The 13,768-nt window shown below is 45.8% G+C and overlaps 1 protein-coding gene across 1 annotated transcript in view; it reads left to right on the top strand.

Moving 5' to 3' along the window:
• LOC140411763 (uncharacterized) overlaps positions 1–13,768 on the top strand; it is a 38,171-nt gene that overhangs the window by 20,773 nt on the left and 3,630 nt on the right. The window lies entirely within an intron of this gene.

The following is a 13,768-nucleotide window of genomic DNA, read 5'->3' as shown; positions in this document are numbered from 1 at the left end:
TATTCCCTTTTCTTCGCATGTACTTAATGATCTGTTGAGCTGCTCGCAGAAAAATACTTTTCACTGTACCTCGGTACACGCAACAATAAACAAATCCAATCCAATCCAATTCAATATGTCTCAGCCTGGGGCGGAATTACTACTAATAATAATAATCAATTATTGTCACAAGTAGGCTGTGAAAAGCCCCTAGTCGCCACTTTCCGGCGCCTGTTCGGGGAGGCCGGTACGGGAATTGAACCCACGCTGCTGCCTTGTCATGCATTACAAGCCAGCTGTTTAGCCCACTGTGCTAAACCAGCCCCTCTACATTCCCCCATTTAGAGACTCAGAGTTGTGGTGGGGGCAGGAACGTGGGCTGAATGTGGGCAAGAACATTGGGAGAAATGTGGGCAGGAGCGTGGGCAGTTACGTGGACAGGAATGTGGTCAGGAACGAGAGCAGGAACGTGGGCAAGAACATGGGCTAGAGAATTGGCAGAAGCGAGGGCAGAAATGTGGGCAGGGACGTGGGCAGGGACGGGGGCAGGAACGTGGGCAGAAATGTGGGCAGGGACATGGGCAGGAATGTGGGCAGGAACGTGGGCAGGAATGTGGGCAGGAATGTGGGCAGGAACAGGGGCAGGAACGTGGGCAGGAACGTGGGTAGCAACATGGGTAGCAACATGGGCAGGAACGTGGGCAGGAGCGTGGGCAGGAACGTGGCCGCTTGCCGGAAAACACTCTGAATCTTGCCACCCATCAGTAATTATTCCCCTGGGTGTTTTCCGCTGTTTTCAGCTGTGGGTCAGGCCTGGATGGTGTGTAGTCCGCCCTCCTGCCCGGGTGTCATATTGAAAAGATGTCCAACAACACTGAGCCATGTTGACAAAAGAAGGTGGACCTCCTGAAAATGCAGATCGATTTCCAGCAACATTGGTCACCCAGAAACAGGCCAGCAGGAGGACCCCCTCCAGAACACAGAATACGGAAGATCCAAGGGCCCAATCTCCCCCAACCCACTGCTGTGGTGCTCCAGGGTCCAGGGTTGTGGGCGCTCTCCACCCTCAACCCTGTGGGCAGCGCCACGCATCCTGACTTTGGCACACTACATTGTGAAGAATGTTTCTCACACTGGTGTTTTTCCCGCCGGAATGGCAGGGAATCAGCCTGGCGGTGGTGAGGGGGGGGGGGGGGAGGGTGTGCAAGGGGTGGGGGAGTGGGGGGGGGGGAGGGTCTCCATCTTTACCCAGTACCAGATGGAAATGATGTTCACACCAGCCTCATGTTGGTTTTACCTTCTAGTCACGATGGGCACCCCGAGGTCCCACTGCTACTGCACTCTCTTTAGAACTGTGTCATTAACTCTGTGTCATTAACAGTTTAGAGGAGATGTACGAGGCAAGTTGTTCACACAGAGGGTAGTGGGTGCCTGGAACTCGCTGCCGGAGGAGGCGGTGGAAGCAGGGACGATAGTGACATTTAAGGGACATCTTGACAAATACATGAATAGGATGGGAACAGCGGGATACGGACCCAGGAAGTGTAGAAGATTGTAGTTTAGTCGGGCAGCATGGTCGGCGCAGGCTTGGAGGGCCGAAGGGCCTGTTCCTGTGCTGTACTTTCCTTTGTTCTTTGTATTAAGTCTGGATATCACGTTTAGCGAGTTGGTCACACCGAAGATGAAAATTACTGAGGGAGATAGAAAATGGGTGAGCTAAAGGCAGAGCAAGAGTAGGAAGGCAGTGAAGGTGTCCCCTGCAGTCATCTCCCTGAAAAACAGGTATACCGCTTTGGATACTGTTCAGGGCAGCACGGTAGCACAAGTGGCTAGCACTGTGGCTTCACAGCGCCAGGGTCCCAGGTTCGATTCCCCGCTGGGTCATTGTACGGAGTCTGCACCTTCTCACCGTGTCTGCGTGGGTTTCCTCCGGGTGCTCCGGTTTCCTCCCGCAGTCCAAAGACATGCTGTTAGGTGGATTGGCCATGCAAAATTGCCCTTAGTGACCAGAAAACTTAGGAGGGGTTGTTGGGTTACGGGGATAGGGTGGACGAGAGGGCTTAAGTGGGTCGGTGCAGACTCGATGGGCCGAATGGCCTCCTTCTGCACTGTGTGTTCTATGTTCTATGAGGGAGTTGGTTCACCAGGGGAAGGCAGCAGCAGCCAGGTACATAGCACCGTGGCTGGCTCTGCTGCGCAGGAGGGCAGGAAGAAGAATGGCAGGGCTATAGTGTTGTCGGCCAGGGTTTCGAGAACCCCAAAGTGTATCATGGAGTTCACCTGACCCATAACGTTTAATAGATTGTGGTATGGGGAGCACACGGCCCACTCTACAGGTGTGATGCACCCGAGAGCTAGAGTACTATTAAATTAAAACCATGTTTATTTATGAAACCAGTTAACACTTTATAAACCCACAGTAAACATCTTAAAAACTATCAACACCAATAAATCCCCCAAAGAATACAGTACTCTATAAGTAACTCTTAATCTTTCCTTGCAACATCCATAAGACAAATACCCTCTTCAACACAGACATCAGTTTTAATTCTCTACTGAGAGCAGTTACCACTTTTAAATTAGCAAGTGATCATTCAGAAAGAAATCAGAATTACACCTGGTTTTGCTGGATGCAGCTCCCAATCTGCAAAACTAAACTAAACACACCCTGTAGCTGCGATCTCAAAGCGAAGGTAAAACAGACGGACAGCAGAGCTCCACCCACACTCTGACATCACTGCAGCTATTTGATAAACACCCATTTCTTAAAGGTACACCCACTACAGCTATTTGATAAACATCCATTTCTTAAAGGTACACCCACTACAACTATTTGATAAACACCCATTTCTTAAAGGTACATCCACTACAGCTAATTGATAAACATCCATTTCTTAAAGGTACACCCACTACAACTATTTGATAAACACCCATTTCTTAAAGGTACATCCACTACAGCTAATTGATAAACATCCATTTCTTAAAGGTACTCTCACATGACACCTCCCCCAAGAAAAAAAAAGAAACAATCAATTTCAAGATGGTTTCATTTTTCACCTTCTCACTTTCCTTTAAGAAATATTGACAGTGAATATACGTTTTTTTTTAACAAAACAAAACACGTAAACATTTATAATAACATAGTCAATTTTAGTTCTTCTTCAGCCAACTGGAATCCTTCTTGATTGATAGTCTCTTTGAACAAGAAGGTCTCTGCACGATCCATGCATTTCCCTACGCCTCGGCATTTCTCTTTAAGGTCAGATACTTTAGTTCAATCTGATCGCAGAGTCCCTTGTAATTCTCCAACACAGGAGCATTGGTTATCACAATCTTTAGACCTGCAAATGTCCGTTGAAACTCCGCTGTCCACTGAAATTTTCGACTTTCTTCAGCAAGTCCATCAGTGGAACAACCACGCTGCAAAGATTTGGCACAAATGTTCGATCAAATCCACTCATGCCAAGAAATCGCATTACTTCCCGTTGTGTCGAGGGTATTGGAAACTCCCCAATAACTTTTATTTTCACATCCCGTGGGACCATCCGACCCTGTCCGATTGTATGGCCAAGGAAAGTGATTCGGGCTTTTCCAAATTCACTTTTGGCTAGGTTTACCACCAAACCCGCCTCCTGAAGTCGATCGAATAACTCCATCAGATGTTTTAAATGTTCTGTCCATGTCTGGCTGAAAATTACCAGATCGTCGATGTATACCGCACAATTGGGTAATCCTGAAACGACTGTGTTAGTTAACCGTTGAAATGTGGCTGGTGCGTTTTTCATGCCAAATGGCATAACTTTGAATTGGTATATACCATCTGGAGTCACAAAAGCTGAAATCTCCTTCGCCCTTTCGGATAAAGGTACCTGCCAGTAACCTTTAAGCAAATCCAGTTTGGAAATAAAAGCTGATTATCCCACCTTCTCAATGCAATCCTCCAAACGTGAGATAGGATAAGAGTCCGTTCTTGTAACTGCATTAACCTTTCTATAGTCCACACACAACCATTGGATACCATTCGGTTTTGGTACCATCACTCTGGGTGAGCTCCATTTGCTGCAACCCACTTCAATTATACCATTTTGAAGCATACTTTCAATTTCCTTGTTAACCTGTGCCAATTTTAAAGGGTTAAGTCTATATGGATGTTGTTTGATTGGAACAGCATTTCCCACATCTACATCATGTATAGCCATTTTAGTGCTTTCCAACTTATCTCCACAAACCTGCCCATGTGATATCAATAACTCTTTCAGGTCAGTTTGTTTTTCCTCTGGAAGGTAACCCAACAATTTATCCCAATTTTTATGAACATCCTTGTTTTCCAATTTAATTTGAGGTATGTCAAATTCAAAGTCATCTGGATTTGGTTCGTCACTTTGAGTTAGAATCATTAAAACCGCCTCTTTTTTCTCTCCTTCCCTTTCAAAGTACCTTTTAAGCATATTCACATGATACACTCGGTGAGTTTTCTTTCTATCTGGCGTTCTTACCACATAACTCGCCTCGCTTCATTTCCTTTCAACCTGATAAGGTCCAGAAAACCTAGCTTTTCACGGTTCACCTACCATTGGTAACAACACTAAAACTTTATCCCCACTGGCAGAACTACGAACTTTTGCTTTCTTGTCCGCTACCCGTTTCATCACATGTGGTGCAATCTTTAAATGTTGTCCAGCCAATTCACCTGCTCTACTTAATCATTCCCTAAAATTTGACACGTAATCCAAGAATGTAAGTTTCGCTTTCTCACTCACTAATTTTTCCTTAATCAATTTACGTGGTCCTCTTACCTCATTGGGCAGCACGGTAGCATTGTGGATAGCACAATTACTTCACAGCTCCAGTGTCCCTGGTTCGATCCCCGACTTGGGTGACTGTCTGTGCGGAGTCTGCACGTTCTCCCTGTGTGTGCGTGGGTTTCCTCCGGGTGCTCCGGTTTCCTCCCACAGTCCAAAGATGTGCAGGTTAGGTGGATTGGCCATGATAAATTGCCCTTAGTGTCCAAAATTGCCCTTAGTGTCCAAAATTGCCCTTAGTGTTGGGTGGGGTTACTGGGTTATGGGGATAGGGTGGAGGTGTTGACCTTGGGTAGGGTGCTCTTTCCAAGAGCCGGTGCAGACTCGATGGGCCGAATGGCCTCCTTCTGCACTGTAAATTCTATGAAATCTATGACCAAAAATTAGTTCAAAAGGACTAAATTTGGTTGACTCATTAGGTGCATCCCAGTGGCTCTGACATCCATCATCATGAAGTGTTTCGAAAGGTTAGTCATGGCACGAATCAACTCCAGCCTCCCGGATTGCCTTGATCCACTACAGTTCGCCTACCGCTGCAACAGGTCCACAGCAGACGCCATCTCTACCCTGGAACACTTATATAACAAAGACAACTATGTCAGACTCCTATTTATCGACTACAGCTCAGCCTTCAACACCATCATTCCTACGAAACTCATCCCCAAACTCCGTGGCCTTGGCCTCGGCTCCTCCCTCTGCGACTGGATCCTAAACTTTCTAACCCACAGGCCACAATTAGTAAGGATAGGCAACAACACCTCCTCCACGATCATCCTCAACACCGGTGCCCCACGAGGCTGTGTCCTCAGCCCCCTACTCTACTCCTTATACACCTATGACTGTGTGGCCAAATTCCCCTCCAACGATAGTTAAGAAAGTCCACCAATGACTCTATTTTCTCAGAAGACTAAGGAAATTTGGCATGTCAGCTACGACCCTCACCAACTTCTACAGATGCACCATAGAAAGCATTCTTTCTGGTTGTATCACAGCTTGGTATGGAGCCTGCTCTGCCCAAGACCGCAGGAAACTACAAAAGGTGGTGAATGTAGCCCAGTCCATCTCGCAAACCAGCCTCCCATCCATTGACTCTATCTATAATTCCCGCTGCCTCAGAAACGCAGCCAGCATAATTCAGGACCCCACGCACCCCGGACATACTCTCTTCCACCTCCTTCCGTCAGGAAAAAGATACCAAAGTTTGAGGTCACGTACCAACCGACTCAAGAACAGTTTCTTCACAACTGCCATCAGACTTTTGAATGGACCGACCTCGTATTAAGTTGATCTTTTCTCTACACCTTGCTATAACTGTAACATTATATTCTGCAGTCTCTCCTTCCTTCCCTATGTACGGTGTGAATTGTTTGTACAGCATGCAGGAAACAACACTTTTCACTGTCCACTAATACATGTGACAATAATAAGTCAAATCCAAATCCAAATCCAACTTATCAACCACAGTAGGCATCACTCCCACCTGCGATCCAGCTATATCATTACCCAAGATAAGCTGTATTTCTGGACAAGATAGTTCCTCTATTACTCCTACTACCACTTCACCACTCTTCACTGAACTTTCCAACCGTACCTTATATAATGGAACACTGCTCTTCTCACCCTGAATTCCACGTATTACCACCTTTTCTGACAATATTCTTCCCAAACTACATAACTCCTCATCACTTGCCATTAAAGATTGACTAGCTCCCTTATCTCTTAAAATTGTGACTTCTTTACCTGATCCCCCTGATACACTTGAATAAACTTTACCCACACAAGTAAATTCTTTAAAGAGATCTGGCACCTTATCAATCACCTCTTGATCAGGCTGTACAATCTTTTGCACCTCCTTCGCTTCCCTTGCGCTTTCCTTTACCACTTTAACAAACCCCACTGTCTTATCCTGTTTTACCACATCAGCCTTCCCAGTGCTTTTCTTCAACTACCAACACTGTGACTTTATCCACCAATCAAAATTACTCTGTTTGATCCTTTCAGGGATCTGTTTAGCACAGGGTTAAATCGCTGGCTTCGAAAGCAGAACAAGGCAGGCCAGCAGCACAGCTCAATTCCCGTACCAGCCTCCCCGAACAGGCGCCGGAATGTGGTGACTAGGGGCTTTTCACAGTAACTTCATTTGAAGCCTATTTGTGACAATAAGTGATTTTCTTTTTTTTTTCATTTTCAAACTCCATGTATGTTTCACCAGGTTCATTCTTTCAATTTCTAAACCTTTGTCTGGAGGCTTCAGGCACTAGTTCATATGCACCGAAGATGTATTTTTTCACCTCCTCATACCTCCTCTGATAGTGATGCAAACACTTCACTCGCTCTCCCTACCAGCTTTGTTTGAATCAGTAACACCCACATGTCCTGTGGCCATTTCATTTGTTTAGCCACCTTCTCAAATGAAATGAAAAAGGCTTCTCATCAAACCTTGGCAATGCTTGGACATATTTAAGTAGATCCCGACCAAGCCTTCGACGATGATGCTCTTTCTCTTTATCCTCATCACTATCCACCAATGTTTCCCTTTACATCCGCCAATTTTAACTGACTGTCATGTTTCATGGCCATTTTCTGAAGTTCAAACTCTCACTCTTTATCTTTTTCCCTGATCTGTATCTCCCTTTCTCTTTCTTTTTGTTCTGCTAGGGCCATTCTTTCTTCTCTCCTTTCCTCTCTCCCTTTTTCTTTTTCTTCTCTATCTCTTTCTCTCTCTTTTTCTTTTTCCTCTCTATCATAGAACATAGAACATAGAACATAGAACGATACAGCGCAGTACAGGCCCTTCGGCCCACGATGTTGCACCGAAACAAAAGCCATCTAACCTACACTATGCCATTATCATCCATATGTTTATCCAATAAACTTTTAAATGCCCTCAATGTTGGCGAGTTCACTACTGTAGCAGGTAGGGCATTCCACGGCCTCACTACTCTTTGCGTAAAGAACCTACCTCTGACCTCTGTCCTATATCTATTACCCCTCAGTTTAATGCTAAGTCCCCTCGTGCCAGCCATTTCCATCCGTGGGAGAAGGCTCTCACTGTCCACCCTATCCAACCCCCTGATCATTTTGTATGCCTCTATTAAGTCTCCTCTTAACCTTCTTCTCTCCAACGAAAACAACCTCAAGTCCATCAGCCTTTCCTCATAAGGTTTTCCCTCCATACCAGGCAACATCCTGGTAAATCTCCTCTGCACCCGCTCCAAAGACTCCACGTCCTTCCTATAATGCGGTGACCAGAACTGTACGCAATACTCCAAATGCGGCCGTACCAGAGTTCTGTACAGCTGCAACATGACCTCCTGACTCCGGAACTCAATCCCTCTACCAATAAAGGCCAACACTCCAGAGGCCTTCTTCCCCACCCTATCAACCTGGGTGGCAACTTTCAGGGATCTATGTACATGGACACCTAGATCCCTCTGCTCATCCACACTTCCAAGAACTTTACCATTAGCCAAATATTCCGCATTCCTGTTATTCCTTCCAAAGTGAATCACCTCACACTTCTCTACATTAAACTCCATTTGCCACCTCTCAGCCCAGCTCTGCAGCTTATCTATATCCCTCTGTAACCTGCTACATCCTTCCACACTATCGACAACACCACCGACTTTAGTATCGTCTGCAAATTTACTCACCCACCCTTCTGCGCCTTCCTCTAGGTCATTGATAAAAATGACAAACAGCAACGGCCCCAGAACAGATCCTTGTGGTACTCCACTTGTAACTGAACTCCATTCTGAACATTTCCCATCAACCACCACCCTCTGTCTTCTTTCAGCTAGCCAATTTCTGATCCACATCTCTAAATCACCCTCAATCCCCAGCCTTTGTATTTTCTGCAATAGCCTACCGTGGGGAACCTTATCAAACGCTTTGCTGAAATCCATATGCACCACATCAACTGCTCTTCCCTCGTCTACCTGTTCAGTCACCTTCTCAAAGAACTCAATAAGGTTTGTGAGGCATGACCTACCCTTCACAAAGCCATGCTGACTATCCCTGATCATATTATTCCTATCTAGATGATTATAAATCTTGTCTCTTATAATCCCCTCCAAGACTTTACCCACTACAGACGTGAGGCTCACCGGTCTGTAGTTGCCAGGGTTGTCTCTGCTCCCCTTTTTGAACAAAGGGACCACATTTGCTATCCTCCAGTCATCTGGCACTATTCCTGTAGCCAATGATGACATAAAAATCAAAGTCAAAGGTCCAGCAATCTCTTCCCTGGCCTCCCAGAGAATCCTAGGATAAATCCCATCAGGACCCGGGGACTTATCTATTTTCAGCCTGTCCTGAATTGCCAACACCTCTTCCCTAAGTACCTCAATGCCATCTATTCTATTAGCCTGCGTCTCAGCATTCTCCTCCACAACATTATCTTTTTCCTGAGTGAATACTGACGAAAAATATTCATTTAGTATCTCGCCTATCTCTTCAGACTCCACACACAACTTCCCATCCCTGTGCTTGACTGGTCCTACTCTTTCCCTAGTCATTCGCTTATTCCTGACATACCTATAGAAAGCTTTTGGGTTTTCCTTGATCCTACCTGCCAAATACTTCTCATGTCCTCTCCTTGCTCGTCTTAGCTCTCTCTTTAGATCCTTCCTCGCTACCTTGTAACTATCCATCGTCCCAACTGAAACTTCACACCTCATCTTCACATAGGCCTCCTTCTTCCTCTTAACAAGAGATTCCACTTCTTTGGTAAACCACGGTTCCCTCGCTCGATGCCTTCCTCCCTGCCTGACCGGTACATACTTATCAAGAACACGCAGTAGCTGATCCTTGAACAAGCCCCACTTATCCAGTGTGCCCAACACTTGCAGCCTACTTCTCAACCTTATCCCCCCCAAGTCACGTCTAATGGCATCATAATTGCCCTTCCCCCAGCTATAACTCTTGCCCTGCGGTGTATACTTATCCCTTTCCATCATTAACGTAAACGTTACCGAATTGTGGTCACTGTCCCCAAAGTGCTCTCCTACCTCCAAATCCAACACCTGGCCTGGTTCATTACCCAAAACCAAATCCAACGTGGCCTCGCCTCTTGTTGGCCTGTCAACATATTGTGCCAGGAAACCCTCCTGCACACACTGTACAAAAAACGACCCATCTAATGTACTCGAACTATATCTTTTCCAGTCAATATTTGGAAAGTTAAAGTCTCCCATAATAACTACCCTGTTACTTTCGCTCATATCCAGGACCATCCTCGCCATCCTTTCCTCTACATCCCTAGAACTATTTGGAGGCCTATAGAAGACTCCCAACAGGGTGACCTCTCCTTTCCTGTTTCTAACCTCAGCCCATACTACCTCGGAAGATGAGTCCCCATCTAGCATCCTCTCCGCCACCGTAATACTGCTCTTGACTAGCAGCGCCACACCGCCCCCTCTTTTGCCTCCTTCTCTGAGCTTACTAAAAAACCTAAACCCCGGAACCTGCAACATCCATTCCTATCCCTGCTCTATCCATGTCTCCGAAATGGCCACAACATCGAAGTCCCAGGTACCAACCCATGCTGCCAGTTCCCCTACCTTATTTTGTATACTCCTGGCATTGAAGTAGACACACTTCAAACCACCTACCTGAACACTGGACCCCTCCTGCGACGTCAAATCTGTGCTCCTGACCTCTATACTCTCATTCTCCCTTACCCTAAAACTACAATCCCAGGTTCCTATCGTATTCAAGCTGCTTTAATTATTTTTCATGTTCAAGTTGTTTCATCTGCAACTGGATCTTTGCCATATCCAATGAGCCAGACTGTATCTCGGGCAATTTTAAATGCCCAGCTACCACGGTAAGTACCTCTTCTTTTCGTATTCTGTCAGGTAATGTTAACTGCAATGTTTTTGCCAAATCTAACAGTCTGCTTTTAGTCTCTGTCCGTAAGGTACTGCGTGTGACCATCTCCACTCCCAAAAACTTCAGAGCCTCTGATAGAGCCATTGTCCACAACACACTCCCAACTTAAACTGAAAGACCGCACCTGAAAAGCAACCACAATATGCTCACCACTCACTGTCTTTACATTCACTAAGCCAATCCAATCATGAAAGATAGACTTTTATCCCAGACGAGCCCCCAATTTGTTATGGCCCAGGGTTTAGAGAACCCCAAAGTGTATCATAGAATTCACCTGACCCACAACTTTTAGTAGATTGTGGTTATGGGGAGCACAAGGACCCACTTCACAGGTGTAGTGCAACAGAGAGTTAAAGTACTTTTAAATTAAAATAATGTTTATTTGTGAATCCAGTTAACATCTTATAAACCCACAATAAACATCTTAACAACTATCAACACCAATAATCCCCACAAAGAATACAGTACTCTATAAGTAATCCTTAATCTTTCCTTGCAACATCCATAAGACAAAAACCCTCTTCAACACAGACATCAGGTTTAAATTCTCTACTGAGAGCAGTTATCACTTTTAAATTAGCAAGTGATTTGAAGACATTCCTTTCATTCAGAAATAAATCAGAATTACACCTGGTTTTGCTGGATGCAGCTCCCAATCTGCAAAATGAAACTAAACACACCCTGTAGCTGCGAGCTCAAAGCGAAGGTAAAACAGACAGACAGCCCATCCCCACCCATACTCATACATAACTACAGCGATTTGATAAACATCCATTTCTTAAAGGTTCTCTCACATGACAATAGTGATAGGGGACTCAATTGTAAGGGGAATAGACAGGCGGTTCTGCGGACACAATCGAGACTGCAGGATGGTATGTTGCCTCCCTGGTGCAATGGTTAAGGATGTCTCAGAGCGGCTGCAGGACATTCTGGGGCAGGGGGGGGTGAATGGCAGCTGTCGTGGTGCACATAGGCACCAACGATATAGGTAAAAAATGAGATGAGGTCCTACAAGCTGAATTCATGGAGTTAGGAGTTAAACTAAAAAGTAGGACCTCAAATGTAGTAATCTCAGGATTGCCAAAGTGCCACAAGCTAGTCAGAGTAGGAATATCAGGACAGATAGGATGAATGCGTGGCTTGAGAGATGGTGCAAGAGGGAGGGATTCAAAATCCTGGTGCATTGGAACCGGTTCTGGGGGAGGTGGGACCAGTACATACCGGACGGTCTGCACCTGGGCAGTACTGGAACCGATGTCCTAACAATGCTTGCTCGTGCTGTTAGGGAGGGTTTAAACTAATGTGGCAGGGGGGTGGGAACTGATGCAGGAAGTCAGAGGGACGTAAAACGGGGCAAGAAACAAAAAGCAGTAAGGGGGAAAGTGTAAGGCAGAGAAGCCATAGTCAAAAATCAAAAAGGGCCACAGTACAGGGTACAGTGACTGAGGAGAATGTGAAAAGGGAGGTAGGTGGTCAATGCAGGACTGAGGGTGTTGGACCTAAATGCGCACAGTATACGGAACAAGGTAAATGAGCTTAGTGCACATATTGAAATTGGACGGTGCAATGTTGTGGGCATCACAGAGAAGTGGCTGCAAGGGGATCAGGGCTGGGATCTAAATATCCAAGATATGTGTCCTATCGAAAGGACAGGCAGATGGCAAAGGGAGCGGGGTCGCATTGTTAGTAAGGAATGAAGTTAAATCGATAGCAAGGAGCGATATAGGATCGGAAGGCACAAAATCTCTGTGGGTAGAGTTGATGAATCGCAAAGGTAAAAAGACCCTGATGGGAGTTATGTACAGGCCCCCTCGCAGTAGTCAGGATGTGGGGCAGAAAATAAATCAGGAGATAGAAAAGGCAATATTACAATGATCATGGGGGACTTCAATATGCAGGCGGACTGGGAAAATCAGGTTGGTCGTGGATCCCAAGAAAAGGAATTTGTGGAATGTCTAAGAGATGGGTTTTTGGAGCAGCTTGTGACAGAGCCCACTAGGGAACATGCATTTCTGGATTTGGTGATGTGTAATGAGGCAGACTTGATTAGGGAACTTAATGTGAAGGAACCCTTAGGGAGCAGTGACCACAATATGATAGAATTTACCCTGCAGTTTGAGAGGGAGAAGCTGCAACCAGATGTAACGGGATTGCAATTAAATAAGGGTAACTACAAAGACATGAGGGAGGAGCTGGCCAGAGTTGATTGGAGAAGGAGCCGAGCAGGGAAGACAGTGGAACAGCAATGGCAGGGGTTTTTGGGGGTTATTGGGGAGGCACAACAGAAATTCATCCCAAGGAGGAGGAAACATGCTGAGGGGAGGACAAGGCATCCACTCAGGAAAAAGATAATGTTGTGGAGGAGAATGCTGAGCCCCAGGCTAATAGAATAGATGGCATTGAGGTACGTAGGGAAGAGGTGTTGGCAATTCTGGACAGGCTGAAAATAGATAAGTCCCCGGGACCTGATGGGATTTATCCTAGGATTCTCTGGGAGGCCAGGGAAGAGATTGCTGGACCATTGGCTTTGATTTTTATGTCATCATTGGCTACAGGAATAGTGCCAGAGGACTGGAGGATAGAAAATGTGGTCCCTTTGTTCAAAAAGGGGAGCAGAGACAACCCCGGCAACTATAGACCAGTGAGCCTCACGTCTGTAGTGGGTAAAGTCTTGGAGGGGATTATAAGAGACAAGATTTATAATCATCTAGATAGGAATAATATGATCAGGGATAGTCAGCATGGCTTTGTGAAGGGTAGGTCATGCCTCACAAACCTTATTGAGTTCTTTGAGAAGGTGACTGAACAGGTAGACGAGGGTAGAGCAGTTGATGTGGTGTATATGGATTTCAGCAAAGCGTTTGATAAGGTTCCCCACGGTAGGCTATTGCAGAAAATACAAAGGCTGGGGATTGAGGGTGATTTAGAGATGTGGATCAGAAATTGGCTAGCTGAAAGAAGACAGAGGGTGGTGGTTGATGGGAAATGTTCAGAATGGAGTTCAGTTACAAGTGGAGTACCACAAGGATCTGTTCTGGGGCCGTTGCTGTTTGTCATTTTTATCAATGACCTAGAGGAAGGCGCAGAAGGGTGGG

This window comes from Scyliorhinus torazame, chromosome 4, assembly GCF_047496885.1.
Source record: "Scyliorhinus torazame isolate Kashiwa2021f chromosome 4, sScyTor2.1, whole genome shotgun sequence".
NCBI lineage: Eukaryota > Metazoa > Chordata > Chondrichthyes > Carcharhiniformes > Scyliorhinidae > Scyliorhinus > Scyliorhinus torazame.
The sequence above is the reverse complement of the archived record's forward strand: the minus strand, read 5'-3'. Positions and strand labels throughout refer to the sequence as shown.